The following is a 12,924-nucleotide window of genomic DNA, read 5'->3' on the forward strand; positions in this document are numbered from 1 at the left end:
CCCCAGAATCTGGGGTTGTCTTATAGGACAGATACAAAAAAATTAGATTTAAATTTATATAAATTAAAACCATTATAAAAAAACAGACAAACCATAATTATTTACTAGTAGAGAGTAGGGTATGTGTATGTGCACAAAATAGAATAGCCCATAAGACGTTTTTGTGAATAGTCAAGGTCATTACCCAAATGCAGAATCAGCGCGAATGCTTGCAACAATCGCAAGGCAGTGCCGCCAGATGCAAGAAAATAAATTTGTTCATTTGAAAAATTACAAATATAACATAATTCCATATATGCTGTACAGTATTATTATTCAGATGATGATGGCTGATCTAAACTAAATTCGTAGGCCGTCGATAGTTTGGGGGTCGTCTTATAGGACAGATATAAGCCAAAACTATAAAACTTCGATGAAAATTTATACCTCGTCTTATCTGAAGGTCATCTTATCTGCCAAGATATACGGTATTACTTTTTAACTTATATAAGAATGAAAAAATAAACACAATAAAACAAAATATGCTAAGAAAGCAAAAAATATTTCTAAAATTGATTTAATTTTTTTAGAAATTCTCTTTTTTTAATTCATAACAAAGCTTTTTACAGAAGATGCAAACTATGATAGTGGCATACTTAAAGTATGAATATATAAAACTATTGAAATTCTATCTGAAATTCTGGTTATACCTGCATATAATTAATTGTTAACTGAAATAAGCATGATACTATACAAAAATAATAGGTTTATGTAATAATTTTCACTAGGTTATTTTATAGATCCCTATTTAATTTGTCCCAATTCTGCCCTAGGAAAGAAATATAAAAGCTCTATTGATTTAAAAGTAGATTCCATACAGTTCTTATAAGTAAAGATTAATGTTCTGATAAGTTTTTTAATGACATGGGATTACATTTAAAACAAAAGTAGTGGTCTTTAAAAAAAAAGCTGGTAAATTGAGAAAAGGTGATAAATGACACTGGAATGAAGTATATTTAGGAGTATTATTTTTTTAATGCTATGGGTAAGTTTACTGAATGCTCAGCATTAGCAGACTTCTTTTGTCAAGTTTTAAACACAAAGCATTAAATAACTTTAAAACAGTGACAAAAGAAGTCAAGTTTGACTTCTTTTGTCACTGTTTTAAAGTTACTGTATTTAATGCTATTTGTAGCCACATATGCTACTCCTGTATGGAGTATATCTGGATCTTTTAGAGAAAATAGCCTTGTTTTATTATTTTTTTAAGTATTTATCAATTTCCAGAATCACCTCCAGATTTATGGTTTGGTTGGAAACAGACAATCCTAAATTACAGGTGATTTATATTATGTTAATTTTATACTAGGTGCAAATTCTTAAATGTCAGAATAGGTTACTGAAATTATGTCATACAGAGATATTACCAAAATTTCTGAATGTAGGTCACACACACAACGGATGGCTTGAGTAGACTTAGAATAGGTCGGTAAGCTACTGTAAAAATCCAATAGTTCACAATCACTAGCAGTGGTGTATCCAGAATTTTAAATATGTGCATGCTGCTCAAGTCAGATTTGATGAACCAAAACATCTGTCTCGTTGTCTTTTTCAGAGTGTGCTATTCAATTACCTTATAATTACTTAAGTTGCCTAATCCTATCTAATTGAAGTTATGCAATGTGTTGTTATAGTTATTTTTTAAAGTAACAAAATTGATTGCTTTAGTGTCAAGGGGGTGCTGATCACCATAAGCACTGCATCTTTACTGCCTTGGATACTTCTCTTATCACTAGCAACATATTATTGTGCAAGGAGCTACCATATTGGTAAGGCAGCTTCTTACAAGTCATATACAAATCAGTGATAATTTTCATGACTATGCTCTTTATTGAGCATAAAAGAAAAGGCTGAACAAAAACAGGTATTGAATTTTATTCTTTAACTTATGGCTTTTTGTACAGCCTAGTATTTGAATCTGTTTTAGTGTTTTGCCCAGTGATCAACAACTTGTGACATTCTTTTTTTTACACTGTTTGCTTTTAAAGTTGAGTGTGCAGTGGTGGCCAGTAAAGATATTAAGGAATGACAAGAAGAACAGCATTGATAAAAAAGGAAAAGCGGGCGTGTACAGGATTCCTTACAAAAATATGGAATTAGGAATCAAGAAAAACTATTTTGGTGTTACTACAAGAAATTTTGGGAAACAGACTGAGGGAGCACAAATATCATGTCAATAAGGGATCCAACGTCACAGTATTATCTCAGATGGCGCAGGCTGAGGGTTCCGTAATAAAATAGGAGAAAGCAGATACAGTAGAGCATCGCTTATTCGAAACAATTCAGGACTGGGGTTGTTCGGATAACTGATCATTTACAAAAAATATATTAAACATGAAACTGTACTGTATATAATTTGTATCACACATCTTACAAATACATACCTTACATAATGTAGTACATTAAACTACGCTTACAGTTTAGGTTGGCAGGGAGGGGGAGAGTGCTGCAATGTCACTAGCAGAAATTTGAATTTGCCAACTAACGCTTTTGGTTAACAATGTTTCGGTTGATCGGTATTCGGATAATCGATGCTCTACTGTATTGTTAAGTCCGTGCATTCCCCAACTTTGGCGATGAGCACAGAAAAGATTGAAATTTATAAGGGCAAGCTGCAGGACACATGCATCAATGAAAGGGATGTGGAAAGGCTACCATCTGCTTGGAAGTACTTAGTTAAAAAGTTTTTAAGAGCTCATAACTTATGCCTTGATTTTATTTTATTTTTGCATTTGTTACATTTCTTTGTATATTATATACGATATTATTACATGTTATATAGTATTATATCTGTTTGTTGTTTTATTTTATTTTATTTTTATATATGTATATATACTGTGTTTCCCCGAAAATAAAACATAGTAGAGGTTTTGCTGAATTACTAAATATAAGGCCTCCCCAAAAGTAAGATCTAGCAAAGTTTTCGTTTGGAAGCATATCTGCCAAACAAAACACCAGAGCATGCAGCTGTGATTCTTTTTAGCATGCCACCATTGTCCCCTACCTTCATTCCACCATCCATTGCAGAGCAGCTGCATGCAGGACTTGAAGACCGGCACCTACCGCAAACTCCAATGTTCCCTCCCATGGCCGTCACTTGTAAATGTGCAGGCAAGGCATCAAGAGGCCTGTTACCTGCCACCATACCATACGCTGTCCCTGCTGTGCTGTATGAATCTGCTGTGATGACAGCTTCCCCTGGTGCCCGGAAGCTGCAGTACTGTCCCTGCTATACAAGTGGTCTAGGAACTGCTGTGGGAGATCATTACAGTCTCCAGACAGTGTGTGGGAGCCAGGTACTTTATAACCCTTATTTTTTGTGGCCCTGTATGCAAGTCAGGCAACCAGTGTGTCACTTTAATTCTTTAGGAGGTGTTTGCTTTTCTGCTGAAGGGTCTAAAGGTACAAGAAATAAACAGTGTTGGTATATTTTTATCCCTAGACATGAGCGCAGAAAGAAAGAGCTATTCTGTTCAGTACAAGGAAGGAATCACGGAAGACTCTTGGGGCAAAAATCTTACTGCTTTCTGCAAAGAGAAGATATTGAGTATTGGATTGGTCCAAAAATGATGAGCAGATTATGGTAACCTCAGTCAATGAGTGAACAATGGAAATACTGCAAAGCACAAGTGTGGATCAGGTGGCAACCATTACTTTCCAAATGGAAGACCTGATCTGTGAATGAGTTGTTGACAGGAGAGCAAAGACTTTGGTTGTGAATAGGGCTCAGATTCAAGAATTTGCCCTTGCAATGGCACCACAGTTCAAAATAGCCCCCAAAGAATTCAAAGCATCACACTGGCTGGATAGTTTCCTTCAGCGAAGTAAACTGTTTTTAAGATCCACAATGCTGTTTAGGCTGGAAGATGATGAAATTATTAAACGTGCATTTGCATTCAAGTCCTTCATTGAGGACTCTGACTTCTCTAAATACAATCTTTCCAATACGATTGCTATGGATGAAACTGCAGTGTTTACGGGCCAAGCATCTCAAACAACAATTGATCAGCAGGGTGCTTCCTCAGTGTACATTCCCTCCACTGCTTATGAAAGTGCACTTGTTACCTGTATTTTGGCAATTCATCCGGATGGCACTAAAGTCTCACTTTTAATAATTTCTAAAGGCAAGAAGGGTAAAATTGAATGTGTTTCAGGCATTTTTATTCTTGAAACTGAAAAAGCCTGGGCCACACAAGCAGTTATAAGGAAGTGGGTCGATTTAATGCTGCTGCTTATTATGCGAGAGAGCCAAAAAAGTCTGCTAGTCTGGGATGCAGCCAGCACACACTGTGCTAAAGACATGAATAAATTTCAGGAATGACGGCCTATCTCCAGACTCTTGATATTGCAATAAATAAGCCATTCAAGGACAATTTGCACATGGAAATTAATGACTACATTGAAAATAGAATGGAGAGAAATCAGCATAGAAACTTTGTGAAGCCTAAACTGCAAGAGGTTGCAACTTGGGTGATGAATTCATGGGAGAAAATCACTGACAGTTGCATTGCAAATGCACTATGAGCAGGCTACCTTGACAAGAAGTACTCACTTAAGGACAGTGCTATTGCTAGATATGAGAGATTTGGGCCAATGATTCTGAAAGAAATGGAGTCACAAGAAATTCACCAGGAAATTCAGGGTTTGGATTATGATGATGATGTTCCAGAAGATAATGATATGACTATCTGATTAAATCATTGAATAAATCTTGCTTTGTGTTCATAAATATCGGGATCGGTAAATGTACCATAGATTGTTGTACATGGAAATAGTTAAGATCTGGTAGCCCTATGATTACACATGCCTGACTCATGTTACAGTTTTGAATATTTTTTCTCATATTTTGTTAACCAATCGCTCCATCCCATCAGAAACTCCGTTTTACACCTGAGTAAGAACTCACAGCAGCTTGAAAACGTTTGTGGTGAACTTTTTCTTTTGTTTTTTTCGTCACACCGGATATAGGTTTTAGGAGTACGATTTTTTAACACATCCCAGTGTTGTGTGTTATTGTTGATTTCAATTTAAATAGTTTTAAGACAATAAAAATGGACAGAAAATGATTAGATTATGAAATAACTCCACTAAAACCTTTAAATTACACCAGCAAAGATAATTTAATTTTAGATACATTATGACAAACATTTTCGATCCCCTTGGATCTGCATCACGTCGTTATAATTAGAATGCAAAATGCTCAAATATAAATATTTTCAAATTCTAGAAACTGTAAACATTAGAACTAGTATACTTCAAAATTCACATCTAGGTGTTAATTGACATTAAATTTAACATAAAAATTAGAGCATAAATTTCTTATAAATCTTAAGTAAATTAATTTCTTATTTTTTTATAAATGTTGTCTGGATCATTGAAATGATTTATAGAAATTATGAATTATAAAACTTGCATATGCTTTATAAAAATTAGAATATTACATTGATAATATTAAAAATTTACTTATCTAAAATGTTAGATATCAATTAACTGTAAGGAGATACTAGAAGTATTTAAAGAATAGCCTTACAATTTTTTAACTATGGATATTCTTTAAGTGTTTCTAATATTTCCTTATAAAAAATAAACATTAACTATAATGTAATCTTTTTTATTTTTATTTCTTTTTTATTTCTTACAGGTAATAACTACACTGCTGGCCATCAAAAATGCAACACCCTGAAGGAAGCATCCAAATCAAGTAAAATTTGCACCATGCATTTGCAGTGATGAGATGTGCAAATGATTAGCATTTCAGCACAGACGTACATCATAGGCACCTGTTACACCACCTGCAAGTGCTATATAAAGGGAGAATAGAAGGCTGTTTTTGTGTGAGGTTATTGAGAATAGAAGGCTGTTTTGAAGTACTGGAATTGTTCTTTCGTGCATTTTTTTGGCGTAAGCAGCTTCAGTATGCCATGCAGAAGAAAATGAGTGTCTTTTGAGCACATTTCTGAGTTCGACTGAGGAAGAATAGTTGTCTATAGGGATTGCGGATTATCCTTCAGAGAAATCGGTGATTGTATCAGACGTAAGCAAGCAACTGTGATGCAGATATGTAACCACTGGATGCAGGAGGGAATGACGGACCGACGGGACCTATTGCACCCATCTCATTGCACCACTGCATGTGATAACAGGCATATCGTGTGCATGGCAGTGATGGATTGCTGTGCCACATCACAACAAATTCAGTCTGTTGTGCAATAATCGGTGTCCGTGTATACCATTCAACGTCGTTTGCAGCAGAGTGGAATGTCCGCAAGGTGTCCATTGTACCATTGAGTCAACACCACAGGCATTTGTGCCAGCAATGGTGCGATGAACGACGGACATGGACAACCAAATAGAATGACATTGTTTTTACTGATGAATCCCACTTCTGCCTGCAACACCACGATGGTCAGATTAGAGTCTGGAGACACTGTGGTGAGAGACTGCCAAACTGTTGCCTTATGCATTGCCATACTGGTCCTAGACCTGGTATTATGGTTTGGAGTGGTATTGGATTCCACTCCTGCACCCCCTAGTATGATTTGCCAGTACACTGACCAGTCAGTGCTATATTTCTGAGGTGTGGGAGCTTGTTGTCCTCCCTTACCTTCAGAGCTTGCCAACAGCCACATTTCAACAGGATAATGCGTGACCACACATGCCATGCATTGCTCAAAACTTCTTCTTTGCCCATCAGATTGCATTGCTGCCTTGGCCTCCTTGTTCTCCCGATCTCTCACCTATAGAAAACGTCTGGTCGATGATTGCAGAACAACTGACCCAGGATACACCACCTGCTGCTACACCAGATCAACTTTGGCAATATGTGGAAGCAGCATGGAATGCTATACCCCAACAACATATCCAAAGCCTCTTTGACTCAATGCTGAGTTGTGTAGCAGCGGTTATAGCCAGCAATGGCGGCAACACTCCATACTGATTCCATCATCTTCCTTACTTCACAAGAGACTATTTTCAATCATTTGATCTTTGTACAACGTGTTATCTCCCAAATAAATTTGGCTGTGATATCTCTGGTCCTCCTTGGTGTTGCATTTTGGATAGCCAGCAGTGTATTTTGCTGTGGTACATTTTTATGACAGTGTATTTATCAGTTCTGAGCAAAATTTTCATATTTACCTATATATATTTTTCATATTCATTGACTTGTTATTGAATATGGATTCTGCTTTCTCAAAACTTACTTGAAAATCTATTCCAACTTAACCAATAAGCAATAAAGAATGACAAAGTAGCTTTGTCATAAATTAGAGTTTAAATAGGAAATTCTACATTTTGTCTTATCTGTTTTCAGTATTCAATTTGTTTGATTGAGCACATACCTTACTGTGGATGTTGAAAAATTCCATATGATAAGAAATGTGTAGAAGACAAGAAAGAAACTGAAACTATAATATGTAGACAATCTAGAAGAGTGAGAAGCAGCTTTTTTGATGAAATTTCTAAATTTTAAACTAGTGTGATTAGTAATTATACTTTAAGACTTAATTATATCTACTATATATCTAAAAGTTTTATATCAAATTTATTTATTTTTATTTAGTAACATATACTTTTACTTATTTCTGCTGTAAATACTTAAGTCATTACTATTTTAAACATTTATAACAAACTGTAGTTGATACATTTATATTCTAAGAAAAGTAAAAATCATACATTACAATTTAAAAATCTTTTTAAATTGTAATGTATACTGGTTTATCCACAAAAGGATTAAGACAGTTTTACAAGATTTTAAATTATACAAACTGTAACCAAAAGGTACGTCTATCCATCATTTGTATACTCATTTTTTTGTGTAAGTTCTCTCTACTGTAATAGATAAAAAATATATACTGCATTATAGTTGACTGAAGAGGGGCAAAGCCCGAAACGTGTACAAAACAACGTACTGTATCGACTAAACTAAATAAAGACATTTGATGGAAAAACTTGCCAAGTGTCTTTGGAATACAACACAACACTAGTGTTTACTAAGCCTGAATTACCATTATTGTTGTTTTTAAATTTCTTACATGTAATGAAAGGCCAATGAGCAGTGACAGATTAAGGTTTTTTGGGGTGAACTCTGTGAATGAAGTTAGCTGATTAGTTGGACAACTGATAATGATTACTATGGAAATGTGATCTAGAATCAGTCTGATCAGTCTGGCAAGCAAATATGTGAACCCATTTTTAAGTTTTTACATCATTGCAACTTCTCGAACCAAGGCTGTCAACAAATTGAGAGTTTCTTCAAATGAAGTATATTCCATTCTTATATTTATTCCAATAACCTTAAACAGCTTCACAAAGTATAGTTAACCCCAAATGTTTTCGGTCCCCTAGGACCTTCTTCAGATGGGATCTAAGTAGTCTACTCAGATCCCACGTGAAGAAGGTCCTAGGGGACCGAAAACGTTTGTGGTTAACTATACTTTGTGAAGCTGTTTAAGGTTATTGGAATAGATATATTTATTATTGCTTCGTTTCTCAAGATGGATTTTATTGAAATCCATTCTTATTGTGTTTTTGAATGGAATAATGTTAGCAGTAGTGTATCACATAAATGGCCTTTATGCATATTCAGTTTTTAGGTAACACTATTACTGGAGTTTTTGGAAAAGTGGAAAGGAAAAACACTCACAATGACTCGTGCTTCACATTGAGCACTAGAGACACGTTAGAACAAATTAGTCTAATGAATTGTAAAATAAGACATTCCTCACACAATAGTTATGATCAAACTTTTGATAGACCTTTTGTCTTTCTAAACAGAAAATGCACAAAACACTCCTACACCTCTACAGCAATAATAGGCCTAGTATATAAAAAAATAAAGGAAGGAATGGCAAATTAGACAAGCAAAGAAAAAATAATTTAACTTTTATTGAAATTTTTATTTTAGCAAAAAATAAGTCATACAGAACATAGCTCAGGCCTAGAATTTACCGAATTGGGGGACCCCATGCACATGCACAGTCTACACATTTTATAATCTGCCATTGCTGACAAGACTAATATCAAGATAATACAAACTTTATCATCCAATATGATTCCTGTCGACTTTTAGTATCCTAAGTAATAACAAATTGAACCTTTAAAGAAATTCCAGATAATTAATTGCAAATTCGATAAATTTCATCAATAGATTTGCTTTATGAATGGAAAGCAGCTTTCAAGATAAAATCCTCTAATGAGATGAGCCAGGAAGAAAACCCATGCAAACTTCTAGGGAGAGCAAAAAATGGATGTCAGACAATCATATCGTCATGCTAAAAGCTGATAAAAGTAGATCGATGGTTTGGTTAAAAGAAGAGAGGTATAAAGCCCTTATAAACCATTATATCAGGGATACCTGCTGCAAACAGATTCAAGGTAATTACATTGACAAATTACATAAACAAGTCGTTAATTTCACACATTCGGCGTGTGCCAAGAAGTTAAAAATTAGCAGGGCTATTGTGACTTCTCCAGATATCCCTAAACTATTTGCCTTTGCAAAGACCCACAAACCAGGGAATACCATAAGACTTATTGTCGATAAGGCTAAATCACCTACTAGGCTATTAGAACAGCAGATACGTGATTTGCTAAAAGACTATTTAAAAGCATACAACTTCTTCATTAGTAACCCTGTGCAACTTATCAATGAATTGCAGCAGCTCCAAGTGACACAAAGTATATAACAAATATATAACAACGTTAGATTTTATTCCTTTATACCATCAATACACTCACAACCATGTTTCTGCACACTTAGAGATTTTTTATTAAGTATAAACAATGAATCTACTCATTGCAAACATTTTAGAACTAGTGCATATGTTATGCTATTCCTCCTTTTCTCAATATGATTACAAAACATACTTATAAAAAAGGTGTACCGATGGGCAGTCCTCTATCGGGAAATCTTTGTGAGATGGTTATTAAATTATTAGAAAAAACAGTCCTACCTACTTTCCTTTCTAGTATTATCATATACAGAAGGTACGTCAACAATATTTTTATACTGTGGAAAAAAAAAACAAATATAGAAAGTTACATATGAACAACAACCCATATGGACTTTCCATAAAATTAGACCAAGCCAGCAATTCAAGGGCACACTTTTTAGATCTCAATATCAGTATCATGAACAGTGATATCTGTACCTATATTTACATAAACCATCTCACCTTCCATTGTTTATACCAGCGTACTCATACGACCCATATATCTACAAAATAGCTTTCGAGCCTAACCGAACGTGCTTTTACCCACTGCAGTTACTATGAGGACACATTAAAAGAGTTTAAACGTCTTGAAGACATAGATAAAAGGCATGGTTACAAAAATCACCTTATTTGTAAATTAGCGAACACCTATTCCAACAGGGGTACTCCTACGCCCAATAATGTTGTATCACTAAATGGAAATGCTCACAACACGCACTGCATAGTTCTAGATTATAACCGCAACATGAAAAGCTTATATAAAGAGATTGCCCATCACAGAGGTGATAGATTAGCTTATAGGCGTGTTCCCACTATTTATAACATCTTTAGAAACAGAAAGGACAACACCGACATGCTTAGGGTCCCTGGCATTTATAAGATTACGCCAAGAGACAATAGACTCCAGCATAATCTTCAGTACGTTGGCGCCACCACACGATCTCTCAAAGTAAGGCTGGCTGAACACAAGTATGATATCAGTAAAAAAAAATACAACAACACCCTAGCCAGGTATGCCGCAGACAATGACATTCAAGTTCATCTAGACCAGTGATTCTCAAACTTTTTCGATCCACCGCCCCCTTTGTTCCATAAAGTTATACCCAACGCTCCCCGTGTGAGAAAGGATTGGAAATATTGTTAGGAAAACTTTTCTATGAATCTCACACTTTGTGCCCTTACCGTACATTGTTCTTGACATCTGGAAACCATTAAATGCAATGTTTCCTCTTATCCGTTTGACAGAGGAAAGGGAACTTTTATTTTTGATCACCGTTCAGTACCTTGCCTCCAGCAACCCCTAGATTTACTCATCGCCCACAAGGGGGCGTTATCGCCCACTTTGAGAAATGCTGATCTAGACCAAGCTTCCATCATAAGACAATCTAAACATGATGACCAAATAAGAATACTGGAAGCTCTCAAAATATTTAAATCCATAAAGAGTGACTATTGCATTAATTTCATGGAGGAAGGACAAGTATCTTATGCATGGCAATCATTATACTTAAGGGAGCAGTCGAATTAAAAATTATTTTGGAGAAATTTAAATTTGATTTAATCAATTTAAAATATTATTTAAAATTTTTAAGAGAATTAGTTAAAAAATTCTTGTTTATACATTTTTAAATAACTTTTAAAAAATCCAATTTCTCCAATTTCCAATTTTTCCAATTTCTGAATTCCAATTTAACGAATCCCGAGGACAATTTAAGTAGATCAAAAACGTTAGAGGTTGCAATTGATTATCGAATTTGCAATTAATTATCCTGAAATTTCTTTAAAAATTCAATTCATTGCTATTTTGTATAATATATTCCGGGCTTGAAGAGTTCGAGCTATTTAAGCTATGCTGGCTAACTTTTAGTATCCTACAAAATTAATCAATTCAGTAATCATCGTCCTGCGTATCTGCCACTCGATTTCAGGAGTAACCACACTCGAGACACTCTTGTCATTATACAATACATAAGTAACTATTTAAAGATTAAATTCACTGTATTATTTCATATATATTTATAATATATCTTGAGATAATTATTTATATTAATATAAAACAATATTTAATTTATTACCTTACGATATATAGATAAATCAACAGATTAAAACTGAAACAATTGTCAAATTTTTCGATAGGAAATATAAATATTTATCAATTTGCAGAATAACAAAATGTGACATATAATTAACAATAAATTAGCGTAGTTTTAGTATTAAATCTAAAACAACACGTATGTAAAGACCAAAACTAAAACGTAACAATAAATATAACGAGATTTTGTGAAAAAAATGCTCAATATAATAATCAAAAGACTGCTTCAGACAGCTATAAATAAAAATCTGAAATCGCACTTGAACCATACAGCCAATAACCGTGGAAAGAAAGAGACTTTTTCACATATTTCTTTCTAATCGGTTTTTAAATGAAGGTTGGAGGGAAATTGTGTCAAAGAGAAGCGACGATATAATCAATTGATTAGGTTCAAATCAATATTGTTTTTTATCTGTCGTGTTTATACATATGTTTTTTGATTGACTTGCAGTTTCTGTTTTGTAGAATATCAATGTAAAGAAAGAAGCACACAAACCATAATACTTACATTATATACACAAGACTTGAACAGACACTTTGTCACGAAAATTCAATGAATTCTCCTAAGCGCCCTCTAATGATTTAAATCGGCATTAATAATAATTGGACATCTCGAATCTTTCTATTGATGACGAATGGCTTTTTAAAATGAATATGCTATTTAGGTACAGGATAAATAGATGTTATAACATTTATAAAATATTTGATTTGTTTATTTTCTAAAGAAAGAGATTAATACTTTTTTATAATATATTTGTTTTATAATCAGTTTTTTTATCATGTTCTTAAAGGAATTTATACGGTCTTTTGTGACATATGTAATATATATTTAAACTCTTTCCTCCCTGCAGGAACTAAAATGGCATTTTTAGCAAGTCTATTATCGATTCCAACAGTGCCGTAACTAGCCATTCCTGTGCCCTGTGCAAGAATTTGCATTTAGGCCCTTTAATTAATTAAGTTTGGAAAAATAATGAAACAGATATATGCATTTTGGGACCCCTTCCAAGTGGACCCTGTGCCGGTGTACCTGTTGCACCTGCCTAGTTACGGCACTGGATTCCAAGCCCACAATAGGAC

At 34.3% G+C, this 12,924-nt stretch overlaps 1 protein-coding gene across 2 annotated transcripts in view; it reads right to left on the reverse strand.

The window, feature by feature from the left end:
- Positions 1–12,379, reverse strand: part of LOC136985900 (F-box only protein 30-like) — a 31,251-nt gene extending 18,872 nt beyond the window's left edge. The window contains exon 1 of one of the 2 annotated variants that reach the window (XM_067283295.1): positions 12,353–12,379. The gene's annotated coding sequence lies outside the window, so the exon portion shown is untranslated. Of the gene's footprint in view, positions 1–7,241; positions 7,335–12,352 lie in introns of those variants that run through there. The other variant, XM_067283296.1, reaches the window with a different exon arrangement.
- Positions 12,380–12,924: the final 545 nt, after the last annotated feature.

This window comes from Centruroides vittatus, unplaced genomic scaffold (genome assembly GCF_030686945.1).
Source record: "Centruroides vittatus isolate TY-2023 unplaced genomic scaffold, ASM3068694v2 contig_980, whole genome shotgun sequence".
Classification (NCBI taxonomy): domain Eukaryota; kingdom Metazoa; phylum Arthropoda; class Arachnida; order Scorpiones; family Buthidae; genus Centruroides; species Centruroides vittatus.